The 12,618-nt window shown below is 46.3% G+C and overlaps 1 protein-coding gene across 1 annotated transcript in view; it reads right to left on the reverse strand.

Annotated features, from left to right (window-relative positions):
* The window catches only part of CCHR9.PART0H11orf98 (chromosome chr9.part0 C11orf98 homolog), a 395,998-nt gene that overhangs the window by 229,351 nt on the left and 154,029 nt on the right, over positions 1–12,618 (reverse strand). The gene's annotated exons all lie outside the window — the stretch shown is intronic.

Below are 12,618 nucleotides of genomic sequence, written 5' to 3' on the forward strand. Positions count from 1 at the left end.
GTTTCCTGGCCTCCTGCAAGACTTTGAGCACATCCTCATTGTAAAGGTATCTGTAAGGGATCAGAATTTTATCACCAACATAGTAATGTTCAGAGATTGTAGATGGGGATGAATTTAGTGATCCCTTGTCCTGTGTGAGAAGGTCCACTTTGTGAGGTAACTTGTGGTGATTGCCCCTGGCTCAATGCAGGAGGGGGAACCAATGCTGTCTTGGCCAAAAGGGGGTCACCAATAAGATTTTTGGTTTGTCCTGCTGAATTTTCAGTAGGACTTTCTTAATAAGTGGGAAGGGGTGGAATGCATGCAGAAACATCCTCTTCACAGAGATTGGGAAGGTGTCCATTGCCCTTACCAGTAGACTGGGTAAGCCTGATGCAAAATGATGGAAGTTGTCTGTTTAGGGGGGGGCAAACAGATCTATCTGAGGTGTACCCCATTTGTGGACTATGAGCAAGAACACATCCCTGTGGAGCATCCATTCGTGGGATTTGTGATATGGACATGCTCAAGGTGTCTGCCTGGGTGTTTTGCTCTGAAGGGAATATATACTGCCTGCAGAGAGACTCCCTGTTGTGTGACAAGCTTCCAGACTTGGAGAGCTAGTCTGTATAGCAAACAGGATTTTGTTCCCCCCTGCTTGTTCACATACCACAGAACTGTAGTGTTGCCTGTGAACAATTTTAGGGGCCCTGCTTCAATGTGTGTTGGAAAGCTTTCGGGGCCCAAGAGAATTGCTCTCATCTCTCTGTTATTGATATGTTCTTGTCTGATGGAGTCTGACCAAGTGTGCTAGACTCTTAGGGAACCGATGGCTGCTCCCCAACCCAGACCTGAGGCATCTGTGTACATTTGCTCGACTGACAAGTGAGCCTGTAAGGGGAGTCCTGGGTTGGAGGTCACTTGATTCAACCACCAGAGAATCTCTTTCCTGACACAAGGTAGGAAGGGGGTTTTGTACATAAGGAGTGAGAGTACTGTGTCCAGATAGACCGTAGCTACCATTGTAACTTTCTCATGTGAAGCCTTGCCAATGGCATATGACCCAGGAGTCCGAGTTCCTGCCTGGCAGTAAGGACTGTTGCTTGAAGGACCAAGATCAGGTACTGCCTTAAGTTTTCCACCTTTTGAGGTGGGAGAAAGGCCCTCATGTTATCCATCCTTATCCTGCATCCTAGGAGAATTTCATCCTGAGAAGGGGTCAGGTTGGACTTGGGGTAGTTTATCTTAAAACACAGTGCTTGCAAGAATTCTACCACTATTCGTAGATATCTTAGCAAGGATTCTGAATGGTTTGCCTGGATCAGAAGGTCATTCAGGTAAGGGAATATTTGAATCCCTCGAGTCCTACAGAAGGCAATCACTGGTGCCAAGCACTTGGTGAAGATCCTTGGTGCTGTAGAAAGTCCAAAGGGCAAGGCAGATAATTAAAATGTGAGGAGCTCACAGAGAAGTGAAGGTATTTCCTGTAACTGGGCCTTATGGGGATGTGCAAGTAGGCATCCTTGATGTCCAAGGTGGCTAGGAATCTCTGTGGTAAAATCCAGGGGAAGAAGGTCTGCGGAGTGAGCATCCGAAAGGTGGGTATTTGCAGGAAAAGGCTGAAGTGAGAAAGATCTAGGATTGGTCTCCAGAGACTATCTTTTCTTGAGACTAGGAAGAGCCTGGAATATAAACCCTTTCCCTTTTCTGTCACTGGGACAGATTGAATTGTTCCTTGGGCAATAAGGCTGTCTATATCCTGCTGAAAATGGGAAGCTGCTCTTTGGGTGGCTGTGGAATACTTCTTAAAACAGGTGTTGTGATCCAGGTCATGAAATAACCCTTTCCTGTAATGGATAAGTCCCACCTGTCTGAGGTAATGTTTTTTCAAACGGGGAGACAGTGAGAGAGTCACAGGGGAAAGGGGGTAGAATCGTGAAGTTTGTTTAGTAATGGCAGGTAGTCACAGACTACTTGACCTGTCCTGAAACTGAGGCTTCTGAGCCAGAGCCTGAGCAGTCCTGGAAGGAGTTTGTTGCTTCCTGGTGCTCTTCCTGCCCCTGGAAGGAGGGGGGCAGAATGTTTCTTAGTTTTTGAGAGGTAATTCCTGTGGAATTTGGAGAAACAAATAAGTGCTTCAGGTCTTGTAACTCCTTCCCCTTCCCTTGTGGAGTTTTGAACAACTCAGCCACCTTCTTCCCAAAGAGGCAGAGTTATCCAGAGGCACATCCAATAGTTTTGCCCTAATATCATTAGGTAAGGGCTGTAACCTTAGCCAGGAATATCTTCTCAGGACTGATGACTGATGTAGATGCAGCAGATCTGGGAAAGGAGGCTTCTGCTGCATTGTAGCTGCACCAAATGGAATGTCTAGTGACCCGAGAAGACAAGGATATAGGGCTTGATATCTGCCTTGGCAGGAGAGTCTGGGACCTCAGCCAGAAGCTTTGTGGCTTGTCCTAACAGAGCTAGGGCATATTTTGACATACGAGTTTGATAATTTACTGCCCTAAATGTTTTTACAACGAGCTGCACTGGCTTGCTGTCTTTATCTGTAGGGAGAACTGAGGTGGATGGAAGCAATTTTGGGGGCTTATCAGCTGAAATTGATACAGTGCCAGGGTCTGCTACAGGGCATTTAATAAGAAACTTGGCCTCCTCAGGGACCTTGTAGAATCTGTCAGGCCTTCGAGGGGCAGGAGGCTGTGAATCAGGATACTCAGAGGCTGCATTAAGCGCATCCAGAAAAGCTGGCAAGACTGGAGGTATAGCTGAAGAAGCAGGAGAGTCCATTTGTAGAATTTAATAATATATTTTCTTAACTTTTGTCATCTGGGTAGAATCCCACTGAAAGAACTCCCTTATTTTGGAAATGGTCTCCCCAAAAGTGAGATCCTCACCTAGTGAATCTGTCTCAGCAGAATCATCTTCTGGGCAGGCATAGCCTAGGAGAGATGGTAACTGTGATACATAGCACAAAGAATCCTCTGAGAAGGAGTAAGAGGCGTCTTCAACTTCATGTTGAGAGGTATCGACAGCTTGAGGCCTAGGGCTAATTACAGGGGAGGCACTGGGGAAGATGAGGGTATAGGAGGCCTAAGAGGCATAAAAGCATTAAAGAGGCTCTGAGAAAAAATCATGCCAGTCTGGCTACCTCTGTACAGGAGAAGAAAGGTGCTTTGTTTTTTGTTTTCTTTTCAGGGAAGGCATAGGGTCTCCTCTGTACAGGAGATGAAAGGTGCTTTGTTTTTTGTTTTCTTTTCATGGAAGGCAGAGGGGCCAAGGTAGGCCTAGGTTCGTAGACATCTGTCGTAATGGAAGGGTCCATCCGGTTGGCCGTTACAAGCCTCGGTTCCCCCTCACTGTCAGTACCCGATTTTGTGATACTGCCAAGAACGTGCCTTCCACTCTGGGTTCCGTGGCTTCCCCAACGGTACCCATTATACCCATAGCGGCGACCAAATATTCCTCCAGGCTAAATTCAGCCACAAGAGGGATGTCAGGTGGTGGAGGTGCAACAATGGATTTAGGCCTACCAACTTTGGCCTTTTTCTTAGGTGGCTTGACTGGCTGACCGGACGACCCTTCCATAGCTGAACCTAAGTGCTTATGGTGCTGATTTTCTAAATAAATGTTCAGGGCATGTAGATGGCTGCGCAAGGTTTTAGGGACAAAGGACTGACAAGATGGAGCAGGACTTATTGCCATGCGTAGGCACTAAACAGAAAAGGCAAAGCTTGTGGACGTCCTTATGGGGGATCTGACAACTGCACCTACACTTTCCCTTCCTGAATGACATGAACCTAAACAGGCATGCAGTGGCCCAAAAGAGCAAAACATCCCCAGTGGTGTGATTATCTTTGAAAGATGATCCAATGGCTGGTACAGCAGGAACAGCTGATGTTCGACTGACTGAAGGCAGAGAAGTTCTGAGGTCTGGTACGTGCAGACATCACTTTTATAGCCCATGTTCCCTTACCCAGCATCAGATGTCCCACTTATCCAGCAGTGACTGGAAGCTTTTGTATACTGGTTGGACATTCGGGTAACAAGAAAGGAAAACCCAAGGGTTGGAATACTGCAACATGGAAGAGAAGGACATCTATGTTTATGGTAAGATTTTACACAACTATTCTTTATTTGGTGAGATAGCCCAGCATTTTGGAATACTGCAACAGTGATCAGTGAGACATCTGCTGTTATAGTAAGTTTTTACACAACTGTACTTTTCTGCTATTTATGAAATCTATATAGGACCATTCACCACTCAAGACTTTTTTCAAGCAACTGGCTAAGTACATTACCTTTCATTTTGAAAATTACACCAAAAATCTAACTTGCAGTGATTTGGGCTTACTTGGCCAGGTCAGCAACTACCATTGCACTATTCTTTAATATTATATTTGCCTAATAAGTTTGCGAGGTTGCTTCTTGAACATCTGTTCACACATTCTTCAGGTATTGCAAACTGAATATCCAGCATAAATGTAAAAGGTGATTTTCTTTGGCTGTGCTTCTGGGTGTGGTTTAGTTTAGACCATCTGCTAACTTTAGAGCTGAAATTTATCATTTGGTGTTCTATCATTCATACTACGTCTTGCAGCAGTAATCCTTATAGTACATTTGTGTGAGTATATTTTAAGCGCAGGGGCAGTAGAGTGATTAGCACTGCTGCCTGATAAAGCTTATCTAGTTAAGGTCTCATGTGGGGTACCTTCTGTGCTTTAGTTTCCTTTGACAGCTCAAAAGGCATGCCATATATGAATAGGTGAGCCTCAGTATTGCCCATAGGTGTGCATTCTGCGTCCTGCAGTGGGTTGGCAAAAGTAGTTCACAGCCTTCTGCTCAATGAGTGCCAGGACAGGTTTGAGCTCAAGTGCAATCCTGACTTGGATTAAGGTGGTTATCAGAACTGATGTAGATATGGTATTGGATTCCCATCTCTGCGGATCTGGGATTATCTTCTTTTTCTTCTTAGAAAGCTCCCACCCTCAGGGTAATCTTTGATCAGATATTGTTAATCCTCGTTCATTCCTTACGCATGGGTATCGTTTCCGAGCTCGGAACGGAGCCGGCCATTTTCCAAGCTCGCGTCAGCTTCAAACTCTCGAGCTAAACTCTTACCCACAATCCCCCTCACCCTGTTACCTCAGATTTTGTTTGCCGCGTTGCCATTCAGTCATGTCAAGCTACTTCTCTTGAGCTAAGTACATTCAATTGTTGTTTAATAGTTTTACAGATTACTTTTCTGTCAGGAAAGTTCATATTTTATTGTTTCTTACCCTATCGCATCTAGCGTTAATAATTTCTTCAGGTTTATCTGCCTTTTTCTTTACCACTTTTACCGTTTGGTTTTCTCTCTTACCATCATTGGTAATCCCTTTCCCCTTTTCTCTCGTACCTTCGGGTACTCTGTTGGACCATTGCTGGTACCTTCTCTATTAATTAATTTGCTGTCATGGCAGATAAGAAAGGCAGTCTGGGGTTTAAGCAGTGTTCTGATTGTGGACACACACTGCCTACTTCTGATGCACACACTTTGTGTGTTTACTTTTTGGGAGCTTCCCATTTGTCTGTTGACCCACCCTGTACTATTTGCGAGAACTTTTCTAATAGAACCTTGTTGGAAAGGAAAAACAAGCTGTTACTGAAGGGACTTCTAAAATTTCCCTTTTCAGAGGCTATTTCTGGGTCAGAGGTCCCAACCCCTCCTAGAGCCCATAAAAAAACTTTGGATGTTCCTACTAAGGCTAAATCTTTGCCTTCGCCCCCGGCTGGGGACTCCCGCCAACCAAAACCTAAAAAGGCTAAAATTTCGGCTCTGGAGCTCTCTTAGTCAGCCCCAGAGCTTTCGGTGCCTAAACCCTCGGCACCAAGGCTTTCGGCTCCATTAGTGATTTCAGCTCTGTCTTCTTCTGCAGCCTTCTATATATCGGCACCGAGGGGCTCCTCGGTTCAGACTATTACCACTGTATCTGCACCAACCGTTCAGTAGGCGCAGACCTTGACTCGGCTCCGAGATCTTCCTCGGAACCGACGCCTTTATTGTTGACTCCAGTTTTGTCGGTTCCAGCTTTGGCACCGACAACCACTTCGGCACTGATCCCTGTGTCGGTGCAGACCATGACCTCAGCACCGATGACTTCTTCGGTGCAGACAACAGTAGTCCAGTCTCTCTCGGCACCGTTGTCTTCGGTGCGGTCAGATGAGATGGGCACCGAGTCTGCCTCTTCTGTGGGCAGGCCTGTTTCTCCCTCAGTCTCTGTGAGGTCCACTAGAAGCCTTTTCAAACATGATGTGTTGCGTCTTGTGGACCAGGTACTCTTAGCCAGAGGCATTCCACCCCTCAGGAACTATCCTTCCTTGGGAGGTGATCACCCATCTCCAAAGACCCCTTCTTATTCTCCTCCTTCATTGCCTTTGAAGTCCATAGATACAGCACAGTCTTCCCCGTCTGCAGTTCCCTTTATGGATCTCACTAAGGAACAGCAGCTGCCTTCGTGGCAGGAAAGTTTTGCTCTGACCCAGGATGTCAGTTGTGACACGCATAGTTTGTTACTTCACAGCTATCCAGGGACTCCGGGTCGGCAGGCTGAGCCATTTAGGGGAGGGGTGACCCCTGTCCTAGACATGCACTCCTCTTCGGGTGGACCAGCCTTCCAACTGATGGAGAAGGCTTTCGCTGCTGCTGGTGATTCCGGACTGTCTATACCTCCGCTCTCCTCTGGTACACTGCTTTCACAAGTTGCACCTAGCGGACACTGGGTGCAGGGGCCGCAGGACATATTCCCTCATGAATCCCCTTTTCCACTATCTTCTCCAGCTTCTCCCATTGAGGAGGTCTACCGGAAAAGTTTGTGTAAGAGGAAGCACATGGACTCCACAGAGGAGTCCCTTGCCAAAGACACAGATTTCGATGAGGGGGAAGGATCCCCTTGGTCACCCTCTGAGTTATCCTTTGGTGATATCCTCAAAATCCTGAAACAGAGAGGTGACTGGCAGTCCTCTAATCCGAACTCTGAGGAATCTGTGTTCCTGCAGGCCTTTCACGCCCGGCCCCCTACCTCCTGGGTTACTCCACCTGCCTGGCTCATCATGCAGCATGCTTGGAAGGCTCCTGATACTGTCAAAGCTATTCCCCGGAGGCCAGATAAGATCTTGTCCCATTCCTGCTTCGGATCCCCATTGGTCCAAAGGTCTTCCTGTGGACGCTTTGGTGGTGGCGGCCGCAACAAAAAAGGATCTGGCAGAAGAAGAAAGCCAGACTCCATCCACCTAACAAAGAGTCCTGGGCCCTGGACAGGATAGGGAAACGCACCTTTGCTTCAGCAACCTTTGCTATCAGGTCCCTGAATTATATGGCACATTTTACCAGTCTTCAGAGGGATCTGGTTTCTGAGCTCACTGAAACATTGGCTGGTGCCGTGTCTGATGAGGTCCGTGACAAAGTGGCCTCTCAGCTAGCCACCACTGAATCTATATCTAACTCCTCTATGCGATTGATATCTCACGCATCAGAAGGAGCAGCTAGAGCAGCGAGTTCAGCTGCGGTCTTGAGACGACACATCTGGATGCGCTTGTGCAACTTCGCGGAACCCTTTAAGTCTTCCTTTCTTAATGCCCCCATTGAGGCCTCCTTGTTGTTTGGGCCCAAAGTTAAAAGCACACTGGCCAGATGTGAACAGGATGGTAAGACCCTTTCTGCCATAGGTGTCCGTTATTCTTCCCCTCAACGTGCTTTCTCCCGAAAGCAAAAGAGTGGGAAGATATGGTTCAAGAAATCTCAGGGTCCTTTCCATGACACACAGGCCGAGTTCTCCCCCCAGAGGCAGAGGGGGAAACTCACACGGAAGACGCTCCTTTCAGGGCAGAGGGTGTCCGCGTAACCAGGGTTCCAGGGATTCTTTCCCTGGTCAATCCTATCAGCGCTCCTGAAGAGCGGCCCAACTCCTTTCCTCTGGAGGTGGTTGGGGGACATTTCTCCTTGTACCCTTCTGCCTGGCTAAACATCAACACTGATTCTTGGGTACAAAGGATTATAACCAAAGGTTATCATATCCCTTTCGATCTTTGTCCCATCCCTTCAAAAAATCTTCCTAACATTCCACACAGTCAAAGGGAAGAAGCAGCACTAGAGCTAGAAAAGCTGCTAGGAAAAAGAGTCATCCAAATAGTCCCTCCAGACCAGATAGGATCCGGATTCTACTCAAGACTATTTTTGGTGCCAAAGAAAACCGGGAACTGGAGACCAATTTTGGATCTCAGTGTACTGAACAAGTTTGTGAGAGTACAAAAATTCTGGATAGTCACAATACAGTCTATCCTCCCGGTTTTGGAAAAAAGATGATTGGATGTGCTCTATAGATCTTCAAGATGCGTACTACCACATAAAGGTGGACAGGCCATCAAGAAGATTTCTGCACTTCCGTGCAGGAGCCAGTCACTACCAGTTCAGAGTACTGCCCTTCGGACTCTCTACAGCCCCCAGAGTGTTCACAAAGTGCATGGCAGTTGTCACAGCTCACTTGCGACTTCAAGGATTCCAGGTGTTTCCATACCTAGACGACTGGCTCATTTCCGCCCCCACCAGACATCTACTGGAAAAAGCCCTGGCATAATCTCTCCTCGCTGCTCAAAGACTAGGCATAACCATAAACTGGCAAAAATCCAATATCACCCCATCTCAGACGACAGAATTCATAGGGGTTATCTTGGACACAAAAAACTGCAGGGCTGCTATTCCAGAGCACAGAATTGTAAGGATAAAGCAACAGCTAATTCCAATCCTTTCAAGGGAAAAATCCACGGCTCACTTGGTTCTACAGATGTTGGGTTCCATGGCAGCCTCCATCACCATTGTTCCCCTGACCAGGTTTCACATGAGGCTTCTACAATGGCTACTGCTCACCCAATGGTATCTTTTTCAGCATCCTCTTTCAGCCATGATTCGAGTAACCCACAGGTGCAAACAGGATTTAAATTGGTGGATGACACACAATCTCTCACAATGGTCTCGCCCCTTCTCCCCCCAGCAACCCAAGACCACAGTGACCACGGACGCCTCCCTGATGGGGTGGGGGGGGGGCTATGTCAGGGACAGACAGTCCAAGGCACTTGATCTGAACTGGAAGCCCAACTGCATATAAATATTCTAGAGCTGAGGGCAGTGCTTCTGGCATTGCAAACATTCCATCCCTGCTGCCATCTGGGACAATTGCGATTCAATCAGACAACATGGCGGTGGTCTGGTACATCAACAAGCAAGGTGGAACGAAATCTTACCCCCTTTATTGAGAGGCCATGAGGATATGGCAATGGGCGATGGCTACCAACCATTTTCTTCTAGCAACGCACATTCCCGGGAGTTCCAACATGATAGACTCAGCAGGTGCATTCTTCAACCTCACGAGAGGTCCCTGAATCCCTTGATAGCGGCGGAGATCTTCCACCGCTGGGGCCGTCCTTGCTGCAACCTCTTTGCATCCCCGACCAACTACAAATGCAGCAACTACTTCGCCCTGATTCCCCCTCCGGGACAGTCACCCGGGGACGCTCTAGTCCACGATTGGCCCTCTGGTCTTCTTTACGCATTCCCACCCTTACCCCTCATTCCCCAGTTTCTGAAAAAAGAACATCGGTTGAAGGGCAAGCAACATATTGGCCTTGACAGATTTGGTTCCCCTTCCTTTGGCATCACCTACTAGATTGACCATGGATTCTCCATCCAACCCCGGAGTTGATCTCACATCCATAGAACCTGATTCATCCCAACTTGAACAGCCAGAAGCTCACGGCTTGGCTACTCCAATTTCCTTGATTGGTAGGCAGAATGATCTTTCTTTACCAGTACGTGATATTCTCATCGCTTCTCATAAGTCTTCCACTAGAATTACTTATCTGAGAAAATGGAAAAGCTTTACCTGTTGGCTGAAAGATAATAGACCCCTTTTCAGCACCAGTGTCGATAATACTAGACTATCTGGCCGACCTTTTCCAGTTGGGTCTATCGGCCTCTACCATTAGAGTTCATTTGGCTGCAATTTCTAATTTCCATGAGGGTGTCCAAGATTCCTCTCTTATATCCCATAAATTGTGCAAGACTTTCATAAAAGGTGCGAATCATCTGAAGCCACCTTTTAGAGAACCTATTCAACCATGGGATTTATCATTAGTTCTACAAGCTCTGACAATGTCACCTTTCGAACCAGTCTCTTCTTGTGACCTCAAGTATTTGTCATGGAAAACCTTGCTTTTGGTCGCCATTGCTTCTGCCAGATGTATTACGGAGCTTCAAGCCTTATGTATCAAGAGTCCATACTAATTTTTCATAGAGATAGAGTGTCTCTGAGAACTAATCCGTCATTTCTGCCTAAAGTGATCTCTGAAATTTCCATTAATCAAGCCATTGAATTGCCAGTTTTCTTTCCCAATCATTCAAACAGAGGAGAGTACTGCCTACATACCCTAGATATACACAGGCAAATCCGTTTTTACTTAAACAGGACTAAACCTTTTCGTAAATCTGACCAGTTATTTTTGGCCTTTTCTGGACCTAGATTAGGATCTGCTGTTGCTAAGGTCACATTAGCTAGATGGTTGAAGGACTGTGTGACCTTCATTTATACACAACATAATATCTCGTTGCCTACTACCATGAAAGCTCACTCAAGGTCAGTGGCAACTTCTGCTGCCTTCCATGCCAGAGCTTCTTTACATGACATCTGTGCAGCTGCAACTTGGACTACGCCTCATACCTTCATCAATCATTACAAATTGGATTTGGCCTTCAGGGGAAGAGCATCTTTTGGTTCAATGGTGCTAAGGAATGTCCTTCCATGAGAACCTCCCAGGAATAGTGGTAGCTGGGGACTCTATCCCATGCATGATGAATGAACGAGGATTAACAATATCAGATAAAGAAGTTACGCCTTACCATAACGTTCCATCTGTATTGTTGATCCTCATTCAGTCATTCCGACCCTACCTCCTTCCCCCTCCTGTGGTTTCTAGTGGATCTCACCATCCGGTTCTCTTAGGTTATTTGACCAGAGGTAGCCTCTACCTTCTTTGACTTGCAAACTCAATCTGAGGTAACAGGGAGAGGGGGACTGTGGGTAGGAGTTTAGCTTGAGAGTTTGAAGCTGACGTGAGCTTGGAAAATGGCTGGCTCAGTTCCGAGCATGGAACCGATACCCATGCGTAATGACTGAACGAGGATCAACAATACAGATGGAACATTATGGTAAGACACAACTTCTTTTCTGTGCTGACTGTGGTTTTAAATGCCACACTAGGAGAAGAGTACCTGGCCTTGGAGCCTGCCAATTCTGTCCCAGCTAGAATTGCTTAGAGCTTGAGCCTTATATTGGTCATGAAATATTCCCTTGAGCCACATTTAATGCACAATTATCCTTATCGAGTCCATCAAATTATAAACAAGGAGTTGTACTGCCTGTGAGAAGAGCACAGTGCAACATTGCTGTGCACCTAGAGACTTGGGATGTAGAAGCTTCTGATCTGGTTTACTACCTGGAGAATGATGGTGGTTGAAGATGACCAACACTGAGATCAGCAGTTGTTCTCTGCATACTCAGGCCATTGCCAGAGCTCTGTCAAAAGTTAAAGAATTGAGCTGATAAACACTCTACTGGAAGACATCCTTCCAGTCCACCATATGTCACATCCTCATTTTTAACAAGCTCTTGAGACTGCATCCATTATTCACTACTGTGAGCAGTGATGACCACGTAGAGGTGCCCTCCAGTTTCTTTATCGAGATACTGTATTACAAGGTAAAGATGTCACTCGTACCCTAATCAATCAACTGGAACACAACCATGACCAACCAGTTTCCAAGGAGCAGTCCATCAATTTGCCTGGGCCTAGCTCTGTGGAAATAAGGCCAAAAATTAGTGTTCAAAACTTCCCATAAATCTAGAAAGGCTTGATTGTGCAATTTAAAAGGATCCACCAGGCCTTCCCACTCACTTTTGAGATTCACTTCCCAGACTTCAGGCAGAAGTTGGAGGTTCATTAGTGTACCAGTTCCCATGGATGTAGCAGCATATTGACATTTGTGCCCTCACGTCACACTATAATGACCATGAGCAAATTTAACCATTTGCTCTGGCAGGGTAAGAATCCTCTTCCCTATGCATCCTTATCTGAAGAGACAGAGAACTAAAAAGACTATCTTTGAGGCACCTGAGGATAAATGGAAGTTATGTATTTACCATAACACATGATTGTTTTCATTGGTACTGGTCCTCGTGGATGCAGGACCATATTGACATCTAATAAGTCCACAAATTGCACTGTTAAACATGAGCAATACCCATCCAGGTGCTGAGGCAGTGAAAGAATCTTCCAGTCTGTTTCCTCATCTGACGAGTCAAAGAACTAAAAAAGATGTTATCTTTGAGTCATGTGAGGATAAACGGGAGAGTTAACGTCCAATTTCATCTTATTCAACTGATGGGACTCTGATCCAACTTCAGCAACTCCAAACTTGCAGCTTTAGGACTCTGACTCCTACCCTACCCATAATCACTCTGTTTCTCCCTCTGAATTTCTCAGATCTCATTGTCACCTGAAGGAATGGTCGTGGTTCTTGGTACTGTGATCTTCACTTTTCCTGGA

Source organism: Protopterus annectens, chromosome 9.part0 (assembly GCF_019279795.1).
Source record: "Protopterus annectens isolate FY-2018-M chromosome 9.part0, PAN1.0, whole genome shotgun sequence".
NCBI lineage: Eukaryota > Metazoa > Chordata > Ceratodontiformes > Protopteridae > Protopterus > Protopterus annectens.